This window comes from Musa acuminata, chromosome BXJ2-8, assembly GCF_036884655.1.
Source record: "Musa acuminata AAA Group cultivar baxijiao chromosome BXJ2-8, Cavendish_Baxijiao_AAA, whole genome shotgun sequence".
NCBI classification, from domain to species: domain Eukaryota; kingdom Viridiplantae; phylum Streptophyta; class Magnoliopsida; order Zingiberales; family Musaceae; genus Musa; species Musa acuminata.
In genome coordinates, this window is record NC_088345.1 from 374,760 (window position 1) to 383,701 (window position 8,942).

Here is an 8,942-nt window from a genome sequence, read left to right on the forward strand (position 1 = left end):
GATGGTTTGTGGTGGTGGCGGTGATGATATCACTCCTATATATATATATATATATATATATATATATATATATATATATATATATATATATATATATATATATATATATATATATATATATATATATACATGAATAAATTTACACATTCCTGTAGGGAAAATACATATATACAAAAAGGTATACAGTATATGCTTGCAATGTAACACGTGCACTATAAATTTATTCTAATTTGCAATTACGAGGAGAAAGTATTGGAATTGACTGAGTGTCTCTGATAAACCCTTTAATTAATCAAAATTACAAATAAAAATATTCTGAACTTGCAAATTTATTTAATTAAATTCCTCATAAAATGGTTCCAAACAAGTATGTCTCCAATGTCATACATACCATTGGTAATATCCACCTCACATATAAGAAAATTTTCCAATTAAACAAATATCTAATGCTTCATTTATGATGTCACTCAAACATCATCATCATAACACCATATTCTGTATAATTAAAAAAATACTAATAATAAAATGCACACCATATGATCTAAGGATTAATTACAGATTGATCGATATCAGTTTTACCGATCGAAATATTGAAATTAAAAATAAAAAAAGTAATTTTAACGACAGTGGACGGCGTAGGTGGTGGCGGACGTCGCTGCGACATTGCTCCTCCTCCTCCTAGGCTAGCGCTGTGGCGGAGGCGACGGTGGTGACTGTGGATGGGGCTTTTTGATCGAAAGATCTCAGCCTTGTCCGCCCCCCTCCCTGGAACCCCATCTACCGCTCTCCTCCTCGGATGCCGCCGTGGCGATGGCGACGGCGGACTCGGCGGTGATCTAGATCTTGTAGAGGAACTCTGTCGAAGAACACACGTGTCCACCGGAATCGTCTTCGCGTCCAGATACCCAAACCTCTGTCTCTCCCAGCCATCCTACTCTGACCTCCGACGACAAAGATGGACATCATCGTAGCAACGCCACCCATCATTGGCGGCGGCTCCAAATGTCGCTACTTCCGGCCCCAGATCGGCGTAGGAGCTGCTGCTCCGCATCACACGAATGCCCACCGTGTGGGCGGCCTCCACGGGGTACGAGTAGCTAGCCACTGGTGGAGGAATGGCGAACCTGGGCCACTCGTCGTGGGCCTCCTGAAGAGACTTCTCAGCGTCGTCGTCGTCGCCAGAGCGGCGGCCGTAGAGAATGGCGAAGAGGACGAGAAGTAAGTCGAGGGTATCCCATTCGTTCCTTACCACAATGATACGGGAGCCACGGAACGAGGAAGAGAGGGAGTGAGAAAAGCAGAACAAGAACAACCTATAGTCGAATTCCAGCGTCAGCAGCAGAAGCTTCTCTTTCTCTTACCATTTGGGAGTGAGGAAGGACAAAGATAAGCCTTTTTCTTTCTTCTCTTCAATCCTTGCTTTACCATCATCTCTTCTTCTTCACCGGTTACCACCACCGACGCCACGGCGCCGTCGTCCGTCATCATCGAATCACTAAAGAGATGTGTAATTATATCCTTCCCCACCAAAATCTTCACTATTTCCCAATATATATATATATATATATATATATATATATATATATATATATATATATATATATATATATATATATATATATATATATACGTGGGCCCCAAAAATTGCATGCTAATGAAAATATTATTCATTCTCGTATAAAGAAACTCTCCAATATGTAAAATTTAATTTTAAGTTTATTTCATTTGGTTGATTGTTATAATGCTTTTGAATGACCAAATTGATAGCTCTAATTATGTTTTGTGCAGGTTTGTCTTTTTTACGGGGAATCTAACCAGCTATTTTGCAAGGTGCAAACGAGTGATGTATGATTTATAATCTCCATCCTATAATTAATGTTGGATAGTAAGGGTTGCCACATCAACTCATATTATATTATCATGACTGTTTTAAGATATCTATTACCATGTTGATTCCATATTAATGGGAATTTTTTTTCACCTTATTACATGTAAAACCACTATGGCCGATTAATCAAAAATAATATTATAATTGATGATAAATTTGTTAGGATCATAAAGACATTAAAAGGGGTGAATTAGTATTTTTAAAAAGTTAAAAATATTCTAAAATTCATAGGATCTATCATAAATATGTTTAATTTAGAATGTGATTAAAAGTAGTGAATAATTAAATCAATAAACAATAAGAATGAAAAGCACAAAAGAAATGCACACTGGATTTATAGTGGTTTAGTTGTCGCAATCTACGTCTATTCTTGATTCCTTCTTCGTCGAGACTATCGACTTTCACTAATGATTTTTTTTTAATGGGCGAAAGATCAACCACCTTTATTACAATTTTTTTTTTTTTCATTCGCACAAGTTTAGGAGAGAACATTTACAATTCTTTTTTATAAGTAGTCCTCACAATTCTCTTAGAATGACTTAGCAGATTAAAGAAGAAGGAACTCAAGACTTTCAATAGAGTTCACACAATCATAACTTTTTAGTGTTCTTTTCTTGCTATCTAAGTAAGAATGAGTGGAATATCTATATGCCTCAAATGACTTCAGAAATGGAGCAAAAAAGTCTTATCCCCAAATTTTTAGGTATTAGCGATACTACCATTAGTGTTGGGTGGTATCATTGCTTATAGCACTGATCACTAGCAGTAACACGGTCAGGTCTTCCAAAAACGTATATTTCGTACGTTTCAACTCATATGTAGTTTCACTACTTGACTCAACTGTAGGTCATTGAATGAATCTTATAATAGACCTAAATCAACCCTGATTCAGGCTCAATGAGCCTATAATTGAGTTGACATCATTACACCTAAAACTTGGTAGTGTAACCAACTTTAAGTCGTGGCCTCGGGGCCGACGCGACTTGGTTCGGATCCGGATGATGGGGTATCTTCTCAGGATGACCTTTGAGTCCACTGAGGTGGTCGGCTGCGATGGTTTGATCGGAAAGGGGTCGTCGTTACCTCTGGGAGGGGGCTCTTCGCTTGGGCGTTTAGTGGGAGGCCACCGTCTTCGCACCTGCACACAGGTCGGGTCGGGAAGCTTGACCCGACCCCTCCGACGATCAAGTTAGCGGATAGTGGCAAGGGGATTATTTAGCTAAGTTGTGTCTTCTTGTCTGTCTCTCCCTTTTTCTTCTCAGAGCGCGAGGGTTTTTATAGTCAGGATTACCGTTGTTTAATGTGCCTGCCCGCAGAGGGCAGGATCGTACTTTTGGTAGCGTTTGACACCAACGTTGGTGTGGCCTGAGGGATCGAGCTTGAGCAGGGTATTAATGTGTCTCGGTCGGCGTTTCGATCTACATTGACCAGGTGCTGTGAGGCGTTATTTGGGACAGGTGATGTCACGCGAGTCTTATCGCAATTATTATCCTCATCATATTCCCCCCCCGGAAGGAAGCTATGCATCGGTTGCTGTAGTGGGGGTCCAAGGCATGGCTTCGACTTTGAGAAACTGTCCCTGCTAGGCGTTTGTCGATCTGTTGCCAGGGGTGTGGGGATCGTGGAGTTAAGTAAGGAGGGTTGCGTGCGCAGCGGTGACCCCGAGTAGTGTGCGGCCGAGGAGCACAACTCAGTCGAACAGGCCGAGCAGAGGCTATGGTCTCGAGTAGCATGGAACTGAGGAGCACGACTCAAGCGGGCAGGCCACGTAGATGCGGTGGTCTCGGGCAGCATGGAGCCGAGGAGCACGACTCAGGCGGGCAGGCCGCGCAGAGGTGGTGGTCTCAGGCAGCATAGAGCCGAGGAGCATGACTCAAGCGGGCAGGTCGCGCAAAGGTGGTGGTCTCGGGCAGCATGGAGCCAAGGAGCACGACTCAGGCGGGCATGGCGCGTAGAGGTGGTGGTCTCAGGCAGCATGGAGCCGAGGAGCATGACTCAGGTGGGCAGGCCGCGCAGAGGTAGTGGTCTCGGACAGCATGTAGCCGAGGAGCATGGCGCAGGCGAGCTACGGCCGAGGAGTATGGCTTAAGCGGGCAGGCCACGTAGGCGTGGTCTCGGGCAACATGCGGTCGAGGGGCACGGCTAAAGCGGGCAGGCCACGCAGGCGTGGTCTCGGTCAACACGCAGCCAAGGAGCACGACGCAGGCGGGCTACGACCGAGGAGTATGGCTCAGGCGGGCAGGCCGCACAGACGTGGTCTCAGGCAACATGCGGTCGAGGAGCACGGCGCAAGCGAGCAAGCTGCGCAGGCGTGGTCTCGGTCAACACACGGCCGAGGAGCACGGCGCAGGCGGGCTGCGATCGAGGAGTATGGGGAGTATGGCTCAGGTGGGCAGGCTGCGCAGGCTTGGTCTCGGGCAACATGCGGCCGAGGAGCACGGCTCAGGCGGGCAGGCCGTGCAAGTGTGGTCTCGGTCAACACGCGGCCGAGGAGCACGGCGCAGGCGGGCTGCGACCGAGGGGTATGGCTCAGGCGGGCAGGCCGCGCAAACGTATATTTCGTACGTTTCAACTCATATGTAGTTTCACTACTTGACTCAACTGTAGGTCATTGAATGAATCTTATAATAGACCTAAATCAACCCTGATTCAGGCTCAATGAGCCTATAATTGAGTTGACATCATTACACCTAAAACTTGGTAGTGTAACCAACTTTAAGTCGTGGCCTCGGGGCCGACGCGACTTGGTTCGGATCCGGATGATGGGGTATCTTCTCAGGATGACCTTTGAGTCCACTGAGGTGGTCGGCTGCGATGGTTTGATCGGAAAGGGGTCGTCGTTACCTCTGGGAGGGGGCTCTTCGCTTGGGCGTTTAGTGGGAGGCCACCGTCTTCGCACCTGCACACAGGTCGGGTCGGGAAGCTTGACCCGACCCCTCCGACGATCAAGTTAGCGGATAGTGGCAAGGGGATTATTTAGCTAAGTTGTGTCTTCTTGTCTGTCTCTCCCTTTTTCTTCTCAGAGCGCGAGGGTTTTTATAGTCAGGATTACCGTTGTTTAATGTGCCTGCCCGCAGAGGGCAGGATCGTACTTTTGGTAGCGTTTGACACCAACGTTGGTGTGGCCTGAGGGATCGAGCTTGAGCAGGGTATTAATGTGTCTCGGTCGGCGTTTCGATCTACATTGACCAGGTGCTGTGAGGCGTTATTTGGGACAGATGATGTCACGCGAGTCTTATCGCAATTATTATCCTCATCATATTCCCCCCCCGGAAGGAAGCTATGCATCGGTTGCTGTAGTGGGGGTCCAAGGCATGGCTTCGACTTTGAGAAACTGTCCCTGCTAGGCGTTTGTCGATCTGTTGCCAGGGGTGTGGGGATCGTGGAGTTAAGTAAGGAGGGTTGCGTGCGCAGCGGTGACCCCGAGTAGTGTGCGGCCGAGGAGCACAACTCAGTCGAACAGGCCGAGCAGAGGCTATGGTCTCGAGTAGCATGGAACTGAGGAGCACGACTCAAGCGGGCAGGCCACGTAGATGCGGTGGTCTCGGGCAGCATGGAGCCGAGGAGCACGACTCAGGCAGGCAGGCCGCGCAGAGGTGGTGGTCTCAGGCAGCATAGAGCCGAGGAGCATGACTCAAGCGGGCAGGTCGCGCAAAGGTGGTGGTCTCGGGCAGCATGGAGCCAAGGAGCACGACTCAGGCGGGCATGGCGCGTAGAGGTGGTGGTCTCAGGCAACATGGAGCCGAGGAGCATGACTCAGGTGGGCAGGCCGCGCAGAGGTAGTGGTCTCGGACAGCATGTAGCCGAGGAGCATGGCGCAGGCGAGCTACGGCCGAGGAGTATGGCTCAAGCGGGCAGGCCACGTAGGCGTGGTCTCGGGCAACATGCGGTCGAGGGGCACGGCTAAAGCGGGCAGGCCACGCAGGCGTGGTCTCGGTCAACACGCAGCCAAGGAGCACGACGCAGGCGGGCTACGACCGAGGAGTATGGCTCAGGCGGGCAGGCCGCACAGACGTGGTCTCAGGCAACATGCGGTCGAGGAGCACGGCGCAAGCGAGCAAGCTGCGCAGGCGTGGTCTCGGTCAACACACGGCCGAGGAGCACGGCGCAGGCGGGCTGCGATCGAGGAGTATGGGGAGTATGGCTCAGGTGGGCAGGCTGCGCAGGCTTGGTCTCGGGCAACATGCGGCCGAGGAGCACGGCTCAGGCGGGCAGGCCGTGCAAGTGTGGTCTCGGTCAACACGCGGCCGAGGAGCACGGCGCAGGCGGGCTGCGACCGAGGGGTATGGCTCAGGCGGGCAGGCCGCGCAAGCTTTGTCTCGGGCAACATGCGGCCGAGGAGCACGGTGCAGGCGGGCAGGCTGCACAGGCGTGGTCTCGGTCAACACGCGGCCGAGGAGCACAACGCAGGCGGGCTATGGCTCAAGCAGGCAGGCCGTGCAGGTGTGGTCTCGGACAACATGCGATCGAGGAGCACGACGCAGGCGAGCTGCGCGACCGAGGGGTATGGCTCAGGCGGGCAGGCCGCGCAGGCATGGTCTCGGGCAACATGCGGCCGAGGAGCACGACGTAGGCCGCGCAGGCATGGTCTCGGTCAACACGCGGCCGAGGAGCACGACGCAGGCGGGCTGCGGCCGAGGGGTATGGCTCAGGCGGGCAGGTCGCGCAGGCGTGGTCTCGGGCAACATGCGGCCGAGGAGCACGGCACAGGCGGGTAGGCCGTGCATGCATGGTCTCGGTCAACACGCGGCCGAGGAGCATGGCGCAGGCGAGCTGCGGCCGAGGGGTATGGCTTAGGCAGGCAGGTCGCACAGGCGTGGCCGAGGGCAACATGCGGCCGAGGAGCACGGTACAGGTGGGTAGGCCGCGCAAGCGTGGTCTCGGTCAACACGCGGTCGAGGAGCACGGTACAGGTGGGTAGGCCGCGCAAGCGTGGTCTCGGTCAACACGCGGTCGAGGAGCACGGCGCAGGCGGGCTGCGGCCGAGGAGTATGGCTCAGGCGGGCAGGCGGCGTAGGCGTGGTCTTGGGCAACATGCGGCCAAGGAGCGCAGCCGAGGAGCACGGTACAGGTGGGTAGGCCGCGCAAGCGTGGTCTCGGTCAACACGCGGTCGAGGAGCACGGTACAGGTGGGTAGGCCGCGCAAGCGTGGTCTCGGTCAACACGCGGTCGAGGAGCACGGCGCAGGCGGGCTGCGGCCGAGGAGTATGGCTCAGGCGGGCAGGCGGCGTAGGCGTGGTCTTGGGCAACATGCGGCCAAGGAGCGCAGCCGAGGAGCACGGTACAGGTGGGTAGGCCGCGCAAGCGTGGTCTCGGTCAACACGCGGTCGAGGAGCACGGTACAGGTGGGTAGGCCGCGCAAGCGTGGTCTCGGTCAACACGCGGTCGAGGAGCACGGCGCAGGCGGGCTGCGGCCGAGGAGTATGGCTCAGGCGGGCAGGCGTGGTCTTGGGCAACATGCGGCCAAGGAGCACGGCGCAGGCGGGCTGCGGTGTACTGGTTAGCTCGCTGGAGCATCTTTGGCACCGTGATGGGGGGTCGCTCCGCGAGGGACCAGGAAAATCTGGAGGGTCGCGGGCCTATCATAAATGCCTGCATTAATAGAGAGGGATGAGCGTCCAGCAAACCTTGGATTGCGTTGCAAAGCGATCCACAAAATGTGAGAGGGGCTCATCCTCCCTTTGGTTGAGTCCAATGAGCAGTGCAACGGATGGCTTTGGCCGGGCATAGGCTAAGAAGTTAAGCTCAAAGTCCCTGGCGAGCTGGTCAAAGGAGGTGATCATCCCGGTCTTCAGGCCGCTGTACCACTTCCGATGTGGGACTAATGAGATGTTACATTATCCCCAACTTAATTAGCTTGACGTCATTGTCAAGGCCCTAGCATAGTGCATGTGAGGATTAACTCAGTGGTGGCTCCACGTCGCGATGAGTTCTCTGACTCCATCCATGGGTAGCCCTTTCCTACTCGAGCCCTCTCATCTTGCCCTAATGCTAGGTCGGCGCTGTACCACGTGCGGGCCGACCCTCTCAGAGTGGTGGGAAACACCCGAACATCAGAGTATCAGAAGTCACCCGAGTCTGATGAGCTAACTAGCCAATAACTCCATTTTGGTCCATCAATCACAGACCAAAATGCTAATCATACACATTGTCCACTTCCGATGTGGGACTAATGAGATGTTACATTATCCCCAACTTAATTAGCTTGACGTCATTGTCAAGGCCCTAGCATAGTGCATGTGAGGATTAACTCAGTGGTGGCTCCACGCCGCGATGAGTTCTCTGACTCCATCCATGGGTAGCCCTTTCCTACTCGAGCCCTCTCATCTTGCCCTAATGCTAGGTCGGCTCTGATACCAAATGTCACGACCCGAGTCTGATGAGCCAACTGGCCAATAACTCAATTTTGGTCCATCAATCACGGACCAAAATGCTTAAGCGGGAGTTAACGTAGTACACTCATCAGGCCCTTATAAGCTAATCATACACATTGCCCACTTCCGATGTGGGACTAATGGGATGTTACATGTGTCCTCCCTGAGCTCTCCCTTGGACCTGCGAAGCTCATTCTGCACCTCGTCGAGTCGCTGGCTGACGAAGCGCAACTAGGCTCGCAAGGAGTCTGTAGAATCCATAGACAACGCCTCGGGTTCTGGGTGGCCTCTCGGGTTTGCCGTCACTCGATCCCCAAGTGGGGTCGATGGGACCCGAAGCGAAGTGGGGAGCTCCCGAGGTGGTGTGCGAGCTTGAATGGGTGGCTCCTGTTGCCACAGTGGTTGGACGGCCGACAGGTGCAGCGGACGAGAAACAAGTGGAATAATGGATTACACCATAGCGGTCAGAGTTCGGACTTGATGGGTGAGGTCGTGAAAGGCCTAGGACGACATGGGCGACGGGTCGGCGGGGGCGCCATCGGGCGGCGACAAGCCCGGGTCGTTGAATATCCGCCAATATCGCTCTGAGGTCGTGGCGGGGTGTTCGTCATGATGATCTCCGTACGGGAGATGTTCCCTCGAAGCTCCAATCGGGTGTGACCTCTCAGCCACAGGCTCGT